This window comes from Tachypleus tridentatus, chromosome 10 (assembly GCF_004210375.1).
Source record: "Tachypleus tridentatus isolate NWPU-2018 chromosome 10, ASM421037v1, whole genome shotgun sequence".
In the NCBI taxonomy this organism is placed as follows: Eukaryota; Metazoa; Arthropoda; class Merostomata; order Xiphosura; family Limulidae; genus Tachypleus; species Tachypleus tridentatus.
In genome coordinates, this window is record NC_134834.1 from 71,683,715 (window position 1) to 71,700,109 (window position 16,395).

Sequence of the window (16,395 nt, forward strand, 5' to 3'; positions counted from 1 at the left end):
CCTACCACATAACACGATACTGATCCTGTCATGGTTACAGCAGTTGGTGATTATCTGTGGGTTCATTTTTTTAACACCTTATCCACCAAGCATATTAAATACTAGATTTGTGGATATTTATATATTTTTAACAAACTAACGAGCAAGTCACATAGTCTGAAACATCCAACTTTGAAACATATAACTATATCTTATAGCAGAAGATCCAAGGTTATTTTTAAGAAGACTGAGCACACTGTTTAATAACGTTCTACCTACTTTACATTTGCCTTTTACTGACCCATTAATAACCCTCTTGACTTTCATAAATCATAAATCAGGTTTACTGCCACCAAGTGTATTAAAATACTCCACATTTGCTAACATAAATGTTTGTACAAGTTCTCTAAATTTAAGTATGGTTTATCAAACTGTGGCATTTATCAACAGTCGACTTGTTGAGATGATGATTGTGTAAAATCAGTTTAAAACTTTACTGTGTTAAACTAGAGTAACTACTGTTACTTATAAAACATCTTACTTTATTTTGCTATTGTGTCACAGTGGGGAAGTGAATGAATAATAAATATTCATGGATACATGAATCATCATATTCAAATATGGCCAAATTCATCTAGATTTTGCCTGCTTGTAAAATTGATGTGCTATTAGCATCACCATATTTTTTCTTTATTACATGAAAGTATTAGGTTGAGGAATAATTCGTGAGCGTTTTTAAATAATTTCATTCAAGCATTACATGCAAGACTATACAATACTTCAATGCATGAACACATTACACCCAAAACATTTATTATGATACTTTATTTCATGTAATACCTAGGTATATAGTATGCATTGTTTTAAACGAAATTGCAAGAAATTAAATTCGAAAAGCAGATGGTGTCGAAAATGCTCGATTTTGTCCACTTGACATTCCATTTAATGAGCTGAAAATGAAAGCAAAAGTTAAAGACATATGAAAATCAAACACACCACCTATTAGAGCAAAAAATTATCTACCAAATGATATGAAATAATTTGCGAAAGCGTTTCATTTATGAATATATTTTGTTAACTTGAAAAAATGCTCACGAATTATTCCTCAACCCAATAATTGCCATTAGAGATGATAAAATATCTAATATCTACTGTTTTATTTGGCTGTTGTTTTATGTATACTCTATTGTTTCTAGATAACAGTCAACTAGTTGCATTACTACTTATAATTTTATATTGTTTTTAAATCTAAATAAACAAGACACTTAGAAGTGTATAGATATATCTACCTGCTCAATCATTGTTATATTCCTTAAAATGTTAGGTGCTTTAATACATATGTAGGCCCAGCACAGCAAGGTGGTTATAACATTCAGTTGGTAATCTGAGGGTCATGGGCTTGAAAACCTGTTGCACCAAACATGCTTGCTCTTTCAGCCATAGGGATATTAAAATGTGATGGTCAATCCTACTATTCATTGGTAAAAGAGTAACCCAAGATTTGGTGGTGGTTGGTGATGACTAGCTCTCTTCCCTCTAGCCTTATACTGCTAAATTAGGGACAGCTAAACCAGAGAGCCCTCATATAGTTTTGTGTGAAATGAAAAAAAAATTAATACAAATGTAACTACATAGAATGGGAAAACATTAACATTTCATTTGAAATATTTTAGTAATAAGTTTTTCTTTTTAACCTTACAAATAGTACAGATTTTCATTATCAACTCTCTTTATTTCAATACAAACAAACAAGCTCTGTACAATCATGTACACAAAAACAAGTTGGCTTTCTCATATAGTTAAGGAATTACAAAGGAAAGTGTTTCATCTTTCAGCTTTTCCTACTTCAATTTTAACAGAGATGATTGTACAATAAAGAAATAGAGACAATGTAATGGAGAGATTAAAAATGTAATTTCTTGCTCTTTTTTTGTTGTTTTAGAAATATCAAAAATAGAAAGAAATTAAGCTAATTCTGACAGACTAAACTGGTTATTACACACATTCATATACAAAAGCAATGTACCAAGTCTATATTTGTATTTCCTTGGTCAATTAACTAAACAGAATAAGAAAATGTTGCTGCACAAATACATCAAAAGTGTCCACTATCAACATGGAAAAAGTTTCAGCTAAAAATACTTCTCGACTGTTGTTACTTATGAAAGTTTTAAAATACTTAGAAAAATTTAGTAACACTTTGCATGGGCTAAATTTGTGCAGAAAACAATGCAAGAATAAAACAAATTTTACAAGAAGGATAAAACATTTTCAGATTACAAACTTCTCTTGAGATAACCTCTGGTCCACAAAGCTCTAAGAAGAGGAACTTTATGTTCTATAATTACTAAAAATACTACGTTTATTGGCACAAGGAAAAGGCTGCATAGAATGGCTTACACCCACTTACAACACAAAAGTCACTTAGTTTTGGTAAGAAAAGTCCAATAATTCCTATATAATCTTTATACACACATTTTCACTTCAAACTACTGTTACTCGTGAACATATTTTGTTCCTCAGCTAATCTGGTAGTGCACTTGTATATCAAGTGCACACTAATGTCCTAGAGACCTTCTTTCTTTCAATATGTACATCACTTCTACCTGTTGCAAATCTATCACCAATGAATCATACTAGTGTACCATATTCGTGCAACAGAAAAGAATATCAAAGTTCAAAACCTATTACAGCCCTTGTACAGCAAAGTCCAAGAACAGTTACAGCCCTTGTACACAGATGTGGCACATATACATTTTACAATCTCAATAACTTAAATGATTCAGAGCCAAGGGCCTGCATCTCTTTCTATAACAAGAGAAGCATCATTACGATCCATGACTCTAAAGAAATTCATCAAATCTGTTAAAGCTGTAGCCTCTCGGTGTCTTGCTTCCCAGAGATCAAGAATGTGCTCTGTTGGGCTTGTTTTAGTTGCAAAGTAATTGATGTATCTAAAAATAGAGAAGTAATTTTATTTTTGGATAATTATAACAAAAAAATTCATATCTTTGAATCTGTTCATGTAAATTTTAACCCACCACTTACTTCACTGAAATTACCTGATGTGTAAACTGCCCAAAACAATATGGTTTCATTAATTAGATACAATGCATTTCTCTTAATATAAACTTTTTGTTCATGTATATTTACATGTAATATATTTTGATGTTTTTAGTATTACTGTAAATATATTTTTAAGCTGAATAGAGACATATTCAACAATGAAATAAAATCTTAAACACAGAATGATATGATGAATTACACTTGTAGTTCAGGAAACTTCAATAAATACTATCTAACTTGCTTTTCAATTTGTAGAAACAATTTACACTTGAACAGCATTATACATAAACTGCAGCTCCCAGGTGCATTCCTGAATGTCAGTTTTCCAGTAACTACTAACTCATTTAGTTCCCTCTGTATTTAGTTGCTTGAATAAAACAATTAAGTCATGCAAGGTATTTTGTTTAGTTTAATAGTGAGAGTACAGAAAATAAGTGTTATAATAAAACAGGAATAGTGGTGTTACACAAAAATGCTTGATTCCTTTGAAAGATCAGGAGGTGGGGAGATAAATAAGGTTAGAATTCTGAGCAAATTGTCTGTTTAAAGTTTGACTTTTAGAAAGTTTAGAACAAAAATAATGACTCAAATATACTGAAAATTATAGTTATATTTATAACTCAATATAGACTCGTTATTTGTTAGATGCAGAAGTCCCTAAATCACCATTTAAGTCTTTAAATCTTGGATAGATTTATTATTTGTCATACACAGAAGTTCCTTCCTGTGCAATGGTTCATCAAATAACACATTGTACTGTTGAGTGAGTGAGTTCATGCACATACACACATAAAAAAGTAATTTTTAAAATTTCATCACGGGAAGGGAAAATGTCTTTAAATAAGTACATATATTGGTTAAAAGTAAATGACTTCCTGTGGATACCACACTTTAATTATTCAAATATGAAACAATTATAATTACATGATTAACAGACCACTTCTTCTAGCTTTTTAACAATATTCCAATTCCATTCACCACAATTAAACTTCACAAAGTTTTTTCCCATTTAGAAACTTTCATCCACTTTCATTATTTTTTTTTAACATGTTAAATTAATAAAATATTTCAAGCTTATATATAAAACTAGTTCACCTATCAACACCCAGTTCTTGGGCAAGTCTTCTCCAATCATTTCCTTTAGTTGTGGGAGGATCAAGACAGGCACAGAGTTGCTTACGTACTTCTGAAGACAGCCTAAAAACAGATTATGGACATGAGATAGAGTAAAGGAATGTGAAATTTTTCAACTTGTTTCAAGGTTTACTTACTGTTTATACATGGAGTTGCAAAAAGCATTATTAGAGTAGCTTTTGCAACTGGTATGTATTTTAAGTAAAGAAAAAGTAACTTAAGACAAATGAACAAGAAATTATCTTTAAACAATACTGTGATGACCCATATCTGATGATTTATCAAAGCCTTTTAAGCCTAAAAGCATAACTGACACATCAATTATTTTTGGTAAGCCAATTTTTAAATGTTAACTCAAATTTCAAAAGTATTACTCAACATGTCATTCAAATCATTTAGATATGCACATGTTAATTAGAAAAACACTCAAGAAACTGCTGGTAATGTTACCACATTATATATGCATCAATTACAAGAACAGTCTCTGGAGGTTATTGCTAAATGGGCCACACTCTACATATGCTGACTGGAAAATGTCTATGAAGCCTGTTCCTTATGTTATCATATTAACATATGCAATTAACAAATTAGTCTTTGGAAACTGTGATTAATTTCAGTACATTCACCTGAACCCTTCTGCTGGAGGATCAATTGTCACTATACAGCTGTTTCCCATTCCTGAAGTTATGGTTGATCCCAGAGGAACAGAAAGGTTTACTGCCGGGCTTGGTGGTGGTTTCTGAGTAAACATAAGTCTGTTTTATAACACATGCACACAAATGGTATTTTAGAAATAACTAATAGATATTAAAGGCTGATCTGTATATTCATCCATAAATGATCACTTAACAATTATTCATCACAGTATTCTACATCTGATATTAGTATTAGCTCAGAGAAATGTATGAATTAACAACAACAAAAAAAATTTCCATGATGGTTCAAAAGAGCAGTTTAGTGTGTGTGTTTTATTATAGCAATACCACATTGGGCTATCTGCTATGTCCACCCAGGGGAATCAAACCCCTGATTTTAGCATTGTAAATCCATAGACTTACCATCAGGGGAAGTGCAATTTCCTCCTCAGTTTTTTACATCCATCTTCATTAACACATGGTTCAGAAATATGTGAATATGTTAAAATATTATGAAAAGTCTCTTCAATAAAAAATTACTTAAAATGTTTGATGTTCAACATAAAATCACAAACGATTGACAAATCATTGAAAATACGAATTGAAAATGCATACCTCTCGTAGATCAGTGTTGATGCGAAGAATCTGTCGATGGGCTTGAATTCCTCGTTGATACACAAGAACGTGAAAGCGAACAGTCTGTAGAGAGCGATCAACATGTTCGAGAGTGAAAGAACAGTGGAGATTGTTTTGTGTTGTACTCCAAACGTGTTGGAACGGTATTTCCTGGACGTAGTCAAAAAATTTAATTGGGAATAACTCTGATAAATAAAACTTAGCTCTTTAAATACCTTAATTAAAGAACCTCTGCCTCTCATTATACATACACATTTTTCTAATATATGCATGTACATCAAAAGTAAAAATAAACATTGATTCCGACTAAAATATTATACCTAATGGAAATTTCAAAATTTGTTATGCCATTAGTTTTCAGTGTATTTCATATGCCCTTTTATAAGAAAATATGCAAGTAGGAACAAAGTGGACAGATACATGTAAGATGCAATATTGGAGAGAGTGAATGAAAGAGACAAAACAATGCAAAATTATGGAGATGTTCCTGCTATATTGTATAAAAAAAAATTCACTTGAATACAATCATGAATGGATAGTTTACATTGTGAGTAGCTGCCACCTGACCAGTCACACAGTACAACACCAGCATAATACCTATAAAAGTACAGGCAGATACACTAATCCCAGTAACAGTATGTTAAAGGCACTCATGGTATCATAGTCTATAATGAAACATGTTGGATCACAAATATAAGATGTAGGCTGCATCTCACTGCTCTTCAGTCCAGACACATTATTATTCATCATGTCATTCCTGTTTGGTGCAATCATCTTTAAAGAAGACAATTATCCAAAGCATTTAGCATATGTAATGAAAGGATATAAAGAACTAAAAAAACAAGAGGAGGACTCAAACCAACACTCACAGCCATGGCCTAGTCTGCACAATGTCTTTACATTATAAATGCTGCAAAGGCTTATATGTGGGTATCCTCACCTGATGACTTAAGGCAGAAGGGTCTAAGAAATGTTTTAAGTTTGCCTGTTAGTCATAAGTAAGACTATTTATTAACACTTATAATTATTATTGTACTTTTATAAGCCCTATTGTGATTTTTTTCTTTGTTGTTAAGCACAAAGCTTCTATCATTGCTGTTCCCACTGCAGGTATCAAAACCCTGTTTTCATGATTACAAGTATTCTGATTTATTGCTAGGCCACTGCAGGGAAAGGTTAATGTACGGGAAACTGAGAAGGTTAAATAGTAACTAAGCAACGTGGCTGAGCTACAGAGAGTAATAGAGGACATATGGAACAGGATTTCACATTCATACACTGGTAAATGTAAGATATCTTAAAAACAAGATGAACTGATCTGTTTAAAGCAAATATAAAATATTAGAATGTTGTATAACTTATTTTTATTTTATATTTTCTGTAATAATGAATTGTACTAATGATAAATTTAACATGTTTTTGCAATTACTCATTGTTTGTCTCTTCTTTATCACATACATGTTTCAAAGATTATTTCCAATACTGTAATTTAAGTACTTAAGAAATCAAACAAGGTTATTACTGAACATAAGTTCCCTTTGAAAAAGTGTGCTAGCAAAAAACTGAGGCTACCGATTAGTCAGGTAAGCTCCAGCATGAATTTATTGTAAAGCTTACAGAGTTACTAGTCATGAAGCTCATATTTAAATATCAGTTTTTGGAGACATATCTCTAAAGGTTTTTCTCATATCAAACAGCACACATTATATAAAAACTGTTCTTTTATATTTTATCACAAAACAAATAATTGTTTCCAATAAAATGATTCATATTTCCAAAAAATATTACTCAGTGTACCAAATAAATATTTAGACAAGTTGAATATGATTCAACTACATAAACAAAATATAATTCTCACCTGGTAGTTGGCTCCAGGTTTGCAACGCCACCCTGGCCCAATATCCTCTAAACACAAACACAGGTTAGAGCCTCCATCTTGAAATGGCATTGATTTAGGGTTATCAATCAGTTTTCCTCCTAATTTTTTCTCTAGTTGAATCACACCCTAATCAATACCATAATTTTTAAATAAAACAATTTAAGCACTTGGATGAATTTAAGACAATAGATTTAAGCAAAAAAAAAAATTACATAACACTGAAACATCACAAAATTTTCATGTAGATGTTAAAAATGACCTGAATCATCTACAGCTACAAGCAAATCAATTTTGACATTAATATTGTCACAGAAAATGACAGTACAGTTGAAATTACCTTTATACAGCTACTCAAAAAATACTTAATACAAACAGTTTCCAAGTTCAATTTAGTAGTGCTACATTTTATATCATTACAATTTTTAATTATACTCTAAGAACTAAAGACTGCTGACAAGATCTTTCATCCAGTACAAGGACTCATCAGGCCAATTGAAGCACAACTATCCAGGGACAGTTTTAGTCATTCTGGAGCCTGGAGAGAGTTCAGTAAATGGGGTTTCATAGTCATAATAAAACTGAAAAATGAGAAGTAGACTAAAAGACATGGCAGTGGGGACCTTTACATGTGTGGGACCCCAGGCAAGCACTCAGTTTGCCCAGTGGGTAAGATAACCTATGCAAATATCATAGTTATATAATCAATTACATTAACAACAGTTGTCATGGTGCTAATGTATGTCTATAGTTACATGCAACATGTGATAAGTAAATATGTTTTCATGACAGTTATGAAGACACTGAGGTGTTTCTCAATGTAAATATCTGTCAGTTGTTCTTGTAATTACTTACTGAAGTTTGTCTGATAAATTTATTATTTTAACAAAGTTTCCAATAACCTCTTTCAAACCTAAACAAAACAATGTGGTCAATATTGTAAATCCATGATTGTTACAAGATCATGCTTTCAAAAATACTAGTGTAAACTATTTCAGAAAATTTGTAAAAAAAGATACTAAAAAGAGTAAAGTTTACAGCTTTTCTTAACTCTTAATTATTTATGATTATGTAATGGTACTAGGAATAGTCTAGAAATATTACTATGATGAAACATATCACATGTTTTTCTGATATTTCTATTCATTTTTGTGTCTTCAACAAGTCCAACTAATATAACCATCTGTTAGTGAGATGTCCAAGTTAAACTTTCTAGAAAATATATATGATGAAAAATGTTAAAATATAGTACAACATCTGCTAATAAACTGTTTATAGAAAAAATTATAAAATACAGTGTGTATAACACTTGCTTTAACTACTTTCTTAAAAATGGCAACTTTATGTTTTTCTATTGTCATGATTTTACAAATATATAAGTGCTTAAGTTTATGTTTCTCACTAAAATGTTTAAAATCAGCAAAAAATTGGTATATACACTGCTGGCCAAAATTTTCAGGCCAATGAACATACAGAAAAAATATGCATTTTGCATTGTTGGACTCAACCACTTGTTTGGGTACAGCTTTGAGAAATGAAAATAAGAAAAGGGAAAATAAAAATAAAAAACTTTTTCAGGATTTAATATGGAAAATGTGAACACTTTGAAATTATCCTAAATACTAGCTAGTCAAAAGTTTAAGACCATACCAAAAAGAAGTCCTAAACAGGGTAGAAAATGCCGTACAAGAGGTCTCAGTAGTGAGTTGCACAGCCATCACTGCGAATAACTGCAAACATTCGCTTTGGCATGGTCGATATAAACGTTTGCAAAGACTGGCTGGAATGTTAGTCCAAGTGGAGAAGATGGTTTCACAAAAATCATGCACTGTTTTGAATTGAAGTCCATTTCTATAGACTTCCTTTGCCATCCACCCTCAAACATTTTCAATGGGGTTCAGTTCGGTCGAACGTGCTGGATGGTCCAAAAGAATCACGTTATACGCCATGAAAAATCCTTTGTCCTGCAGGCATTGTGGATTGCAGCATTGTCCTGCTGAAAGATCCAGTCATTTCCACACAAGCGAGAGCCCTCAGTCAATAAGAATGCTCTCTCCAACATGCCAACATGTCTCCGGTGGGATATCCTTGTCGTGCCAGCAACGTTAGAAGCCATATGAACCATTCAGGTTAATTTTTTCTCACCAGAGAACAAAACCTTTGTCCACTTTTCTACATCCCATGTTTGGTGCTTCTCAGCAAAGTTTAACCGAACTGTTTCGTAGTGTGGAAGGAGGCGTGGCCTTTAAAGACGTTTACAGCTTTTAAAGCCTTTCTCTCGTAGATGCAGTCTTATTGTTCTTGAGCTGAATTCTGCGTCCGTAGAGGGCCTTAATCTGGTTTGACGATCGGCTGGTGTCTTGCTGGACAACCCATCGAATCATCCTGCTCAATGCCGGCGAAATTTTCTTGGGCCGACCACTTGAAATTATCTTTCCTTATCCCTCAGGGTCTTTTAAGAAATTTGCAACAGAAGTTTTACTGCGTCCAATCTCACCAGCGATTTCACGTTGAGAGAGACCTTGCTTTTGCAGCTCGACAATTCTGCCACGTTCAAACTCTGTCAACTTTTCAGGCTTTGCCATGTTTTTACCCAATGTAACACAGGAGATGTCAGTGGGGAGATGTTGACAACGCTAATGCTTGAACACAAATGACTAAATTTCGTTACGTGTTTACTGATTAACGCTTCGTTTCAGTATGGTCTTAATCTATTGACCAGCTAGTATTTAGGCTAATTTCAAAGTGTTCACATTTTCCCTATTAAATACTAAAAACAGTTTTTATTTTATTTTCATCTTTCGAAGCTCTACTCAAATAAGTAGTTGAGCCTAACAACGCAAAATGCATATTTTTCTTTATGTTCATTGGCCTTAAGATTTTGGCCAGCAGTGTGTATTAAAAAATATCCCCTCCGTCCCACTAATGGATACACTATAGTTTTTTTCATTTTCTGTAAAAAAAACCTACTAAGCAACTGGTGAATATGTTTTCAAGTAAATGATCAAAAATTTTTGTTTAAAATAAAGGGAAAAAGGGTTAATATTTATTAAAGTAAGATATAAAAATATTTCCCTTCCCTTCCTCAGGAAGACAGTTATCTTATGAAGTTTTTTGCCTTGGAAAAAACACTAACCAATGTTTGAGCAATCCCCAAACAGCTGGTAAGTGATATTAAATCTAATATATCAATACGATAACTCTAAATTTAATAACAGTTACTTTACTACAAAATTACAAGTCAACGCGAATGATGTTTATATACTAATATGGTGATGTTTGGTTTTATAGCAGATACTTACTGTAAAAAATACAAGTTAACAAAACCTTGTAACTACATAAAGAAGTATATTTTTGTTTCTTTACCTCCAGAGCTGCCCTGGTATTTTCCACGCAGTATAAACGAACATTATAATCCACAGAAGAATGCAGAGCTGGAGCAAAAGCTGCAAGTGCGAGGGACTTTAAAGCCTTATAGTTCGGACGAGATTCACCAACTAATACATATCTAACTAGCTGATCGGTCACCAGATGGCTTTGGCGAGCGTCTAGCTGGCAATAAAGAGGTGTATTGATGGTTTCCTCACTTAGTGTGACGATTTTCTGTAAACGAATAACGGTTCATTTCTACTGCCAGTTAAAACTCCGTAAATCAGAAACAACAACAACAAAAAACAAAAATAAGTTAATAATAATTTTGTCAAATACGGCAAATACTAGGGTAAAAATAAAACCATGCAACTTAACAATCAGGAAATATTTTGTAGGACAAACTGTATATGCAACTTAAATAATTTATTAGTTGTTTCTTTGTTTTTTTCAGCAAATGTGAGAAGTTCTAAATATATGTTGGTATTTCAGTCAAAAACCCATATTGCTAGCTAGTGCTTTGCATTTTTGTTTGTTTATATTTTACGGAAGGTTATTTTTGCTTGCTATATCACATACCAATTTTTATTTACATTTCTATAACTTAACAAAACTTACTCTCCCAAGCTGGGTTTTCTTCTTCTGTACTACTTTCACTACTATAAACGTGAACGTTCCAATTATCTGGATCAACAACAGCACAGTGTTGAAAGCTAATAATGACTGGTTTTTTCAAAGCGACACCTGGAGGCCCAATCTGAATCACTGGACTCAGTAGGGTTTGCTTATCTGAAAACAAAGGCTTGGTATTTTATATTTCTATAAGATAAGTATAATTTCAAACAGGTAATACTAATTTTATTTAAAACTTAAACTTACATTTATACGTACATTAAGCAATTAAAATAAATATCGACTATTGTGTGTAAGCTGTAAGGCGTCATTTTTGGTACAGAAATTACCTGTAAGCCTTGGCCGATCCTTGTCTTCTCTTAGTACTGCAACATAAATCTCTTCTTTAGCACCAGCTTTCATTGCTCGTTTTGGTATAGTTACAGTTATTCCTGAAAAAGTAAAATAAACCAGTTAAAACTTTCATCTCTAGATACACCAAAAGACCAATGATGGTTCCAAACCTTTCGGTATTTGTTATAAAAACAAAATTTAATTACCATCTAACTAGTAGTCAAACCAAAGATGGCCAAGTAATACATAATAATTTATATTTAACGTAATTATTTAAATGAATAATTCAATTGAAGCAAAACACTCATGACTGAGGTTATGTTTGTTTGCAGTTAAGGGCAAAACCACACAATTAGCACGGGTATCAAAACCCGGTTTTTGGTGTTATTATGGTCAGATATACCGTTCAGCCATTGGATGGGCTCATGACTGACACTTCCTTATTTCATGATTAAGATATAAAGAAAAACAAAACAAAACATGGTCTGACATAACACAGTTATGAAAACAATGTATCGGTACAGAAGAAGATAAAAGGATAAACACAGACCAGAGTCAGGAACAGTTATCCTTGCTCCAGCCTTAGTTACGATCTTCCATGCAATGCACTCAATATCGAGATTTGGTGGAAGTATTGCTGACGTCACAGAATTTCTTCCAGATGGAACTTCCGGTCCGAAAATTGAGTTTGCTCGTGAGCCTGAAACGACAGTTAGTACAAGTGGTTAGACACGTTTTAAGTTTTTCTTACAGGTTCAATTTCTCCTTATTTACTGAGTGTGTGTGTGTGTTTTTCTTATAGGAAAGTCACATCGGGCTATCTACTCAGCCCACCGAGGGGAATCGAGCCCTTGATTTTAGCGTTGTAATATTTACTTAGTAGCAGCGAATTTTGTTACACAAAGAACTATCTGTGCTCTGCCTACAACGGTAATCGAAACTCTGTTTCTAGCAGTAAGAGTCTGCAGAATTCCGCTATATCACTAGGGGATGTGATCTTTATTAAAACTGCTTAGATATTTACAACAACAATAAAAGCAATAAAACATAAATAACAGTTACACGACAATTTTTTTGCTGTTGGTTTTTCCTATGACGAAACTTTATTTACGTTCGTGCGACTAACGGTGTGACAGGAACACAATATAATATGCCTGGCGAAAACAGAATTTACTGTGACAACTCTATTGTAGCTTCAAAGAAATAGTAAAAAGTAAGATGAAAACTACAGTATCATTTATTAATCACCTATTTTTCAGTTTTTCTTCTAGAAGGCGTTGGTTTTTTAGGAATAAATTTCACAGTAAATAAGTTACATAAAACCGTTTACCTCATGGAGTCATACACGTTTTCAAATTATTTATTTTCAGAATGAATTCCACATAGTATATACCCTGTTCACAAACAATATTATTTATTTGTTACATCTTTAAAGGAAATCTCCTTTACATTTCTGGTCTTATCACTAATAAACACTCACTGAAGCTTTGCAAACATTGGTATACAACTAGGATTTATAATTTAGAGTTGAACTTATATTTTCCGTTATTTCATTGCAAAATGTTTCATATTATTAAGAATTATTTTGATTATCAACTTGCTCAAACAATATGTTTGTTTTGTTTGTTTGTTTGAATTTCGCGCAAAGCTGCACAAGAGCTAACTACACTACCCGTTCCTAATTTAGCAGTGTAAGACTAGAGGGAAGGCAACTAGTCATCACAACCCATCGCCAAGTCTTGGGCTACTCTTTTTACCAACGAATAGTGGGATTGGCCATCACATTATAACACCCCCACGGCTGAAAGGGCGAGCATGTTTGGTGCGACAGGGATTCGACCCCGCGACCCTCGGATTACGAGTCTAACGCCTTAACCCACCTGGCCATGCCGGGCCCAAACAATATGTAATGAAACCAGTTTTGTAAACATGCCAACAGATAAACATAGGCCTATGTGTCCATTTCTTAGCCACAGCAATTTCACATCACTTTCTCTAGATACCAAAGCAACATAAGCACCAAGGATAAACTGGATTCACTAACCCTCCTTATCTGATCACATCTTAAACCTTTTCTAGTTGGCTGAAACAGATATATATCGCCAATAATTAGCAAGATAACTTACTTGATAAAGAAGATGGTCCAGAAGCTGAGGACTCTGAGTGTGGTGGCTTTTCGACTGAGCTTGGAGTCTGCGACCGTTGCGTGTCCAGTAACGGAACACGACTTTGTGCCGGGCTTGGGGGTATGTTAGCAGGATACAGGTGAGGATAGGTCACGCATAATCCCGACTTTTCGTTGCTGTTTAAGTCACTACGACTTCCATGTCGAAGATGAGACTGATCGCTAAGGACGTTTTGTGTTAAATCTGGCTGGACAGGCACGACTTCTAGAAAAAAAATGCGTAATTTGGTGCGATCGCTCTTTTGTTAACCTTCGCTCACTTACCTGATTTAATGCGCAAAGAAAAGAAACAAAAATGACCACTATAAAATTGCGTAATCCCACATTGCGACCCAGTGTTTTGAATGTAGTAAATGTATTTATTTATATAACGAATTTATGACATAGCTACTAAGGCCATTTGCTGCCATCCCTAATTCTAAACAATCGACCAGAAGGAAGATGTCCAGTAAGCAGAACCCCACCATCCGCCATTCACGCTGAGTAATTAATTGTCACTCTTATAACGCATCTACAGTTTAAAGAGCGATGGATATTTTGTGATATCCCACGGATTCAATGTCTTCTCGCCACCCACGAAATCCATAGTTCTACCACACTACCAACCCTCACTTTCATATGTCTAAAAATATGTCTTAAAATCAAATAAACATATACACAAAATTTTTAAATATGTAAGTTGCATCTGCACACTCAAACGTAACCTTTATGATGCACAACCTTTTCAAAGTGGAAACTGTTCATATGTTGGTTTCAAAAAATGCGACACAACCTCCACATGCATAACAATCCAAACCGACAAACATGGTGTGATAACCACATAGATATTTTGCCATAAAGTAGTAAAATGTTAGAACAATGATGGATAAATAACACGTGTGTTCAATACAACCCGATTTAAGTTAATTCACCTATTGTTTGACAAACGTTTTAACTTTTAACAAAGTGACGGTTTATTTCGAATACAAGCCACTTTATCCCTAGTCTGCGATTAAAATATGGTTATTTAGCATTTTCAACTTGGAAAAGCAGTAAACAAAGGTCTAATGTCCACACCAATGTTTGTGAATGCTTAAACGAAATGACACAGTAAGCACATGAATACAACGATGTCTCTTGACACTGTGAAGTCTCCCGCTGGTACAGCGGTAAGTCTACGTATTTACAACGCTAAAATCATAGTTTCGATTCCCCTCGGTAGACTCAGTAGTTAGCCAGATGTGACTTTGCTATAAGAAAACACACACACTAGAAAACACTTTCTTGTAGTAAAGCTACACAATCTTTAGCAATCGAAAACGGTAACTACGTAAAAATCATTATTTTAGATTAAATGTATATCGGGATGTTAACTATTTTGTTAAATGTTTTAGCTCAAAGTCAGTTACAAAACTTGACGTAAGTGTGTAATAAACAGAGATGTAGGAGGCAAATTAAAATTGGGGGCGGGGCAAAATTTAGTTTACCTTGAGAAGCGAGGGAATATGTATCATAGCCTCACCCATTACAGCCCGAGTCCGAAGCTCGCATCAGGGACCTGCTAGCTTTTTGGATTCTGGGTTAAATTTTGTGCCTTCTCCTGCTTTTCTTGAGGGTTATTTTCCTAATTTTGATGCGTTTTCATGGTACAGGTTGAAAAGTGGGGGAATCCCACTTCCCACGCTGTTGTTAGATACACCAAAATATTTCTGTTTGCAAAACCAAAACAATAATGTAAATAAATCTGTGTATGGTGTTTGAACTTTTCCTACAAATGTTAAGGTTCATTAAAATGAAAACAACAAAGTTCTAAATCCGCTTTGATTATCTAGAAAAGTGGTTATAAAATTGGGGGAACATATTCTGGGGGTTCGTGAAGAAATTTAGCAGAAAAAGTTACGGCAAAGTACATATTTATTGCTAAGAATAAAGCAATTATGTTGAAAGCATATCCGACCAGAAAATGTTTTCAGTAAAGTGACAACTAAACGCGTTTGATGTATTTCTGTTTATTTAATGTTTATTTGTTATTGCTTTTTTTTTTTTTAATTTCGCGCAATGCTGCATGAGGGTTGTATGCGCTAGCCGTCCCTAATTTAGCAGTGTAAGACTAGAGGGAAGGCAGATAGTTATCACCATCCACCGCCAATTATTTTACAAACGAATAGTGGGATAGACCGTAACAGTATAACGCCCCAACGGCTGAAAGGGAGAGCATGTTTGGGGTTACGGGTATTGGAACCCCCGACCCTCAGATTATGAGCCGAGCGCCTTAATCACCTGGTCACGTCAAGCTGTATTACTTAATGTTTATCAAGCGGGGTTGGGGAAAAGTCCCTAAAAATGTTTTAAGAAATCTAATAAGCCTCAACCAACATTTAATTGAAATTTCTGTCTTCAACCATCTAAATTGTTATTATTATTATTATTTTGTCATTGCAAATTCTATGTCAGTATCTCAGAAACTAAGGCGCTCACTTCCCGGGTCAAAATGCCCGTTATTTATGCCAAATATGAAACGACAGTCACACTAGATCCCCTTTCGGTAGTTTTCCGTTCAATGTACCATT

At 33.7% G+C, this 16,395-nt stretch overlaps 1 pseudogene across 1 annotated transcript in view; it reads right to left on the reverse strand.

The window, feature by feature from the left end:
• Nucleotides 1–1,690: 1,690 nt before the first annotated feature.
• LOC143228377 (netrin receptor UNC5C-like) overlaps nucleotides 1,691–16,395 on the reverse strand; it is a 116,903-nt pseudogene continuing 102,198 nt past the window's right edge. Inside the window, exons 9-18 of the transcript XR_013015323.1 lie at nucleotides 13,788–14,051; nucleotides 12,212–12,361; nucleotides 11,658–11,759; nucleotides 11,300–11,484; nucleotides 10,693–10,929; nucleotides 7,309–7,455; nucleotides 5,430–5,600; nucleotides 4,806–4,918; nucleotides 4,141–4,242; nucleotides 1,691–2,933 (exon numbers count right to left, since the gene is read on the reverse strand). The product of XR_013015323.1 is annotated as a netrin receptor UNC5C-like (transcript). The remainder of the gene's footprint in view (nucleotides 2,934–4,140; nucleotides 4,243–4,805; nucleotides 4,919–5,429; nucleotides 5,601–7,308; nucleotides 7,456–10,692; nucleotides 10,930–11,299; nucleotides 11,485–11,657; nucleotides 11,760–12,211; nucleotides 12,362–13,787; nucleotides 14,052–16,395) is intronic.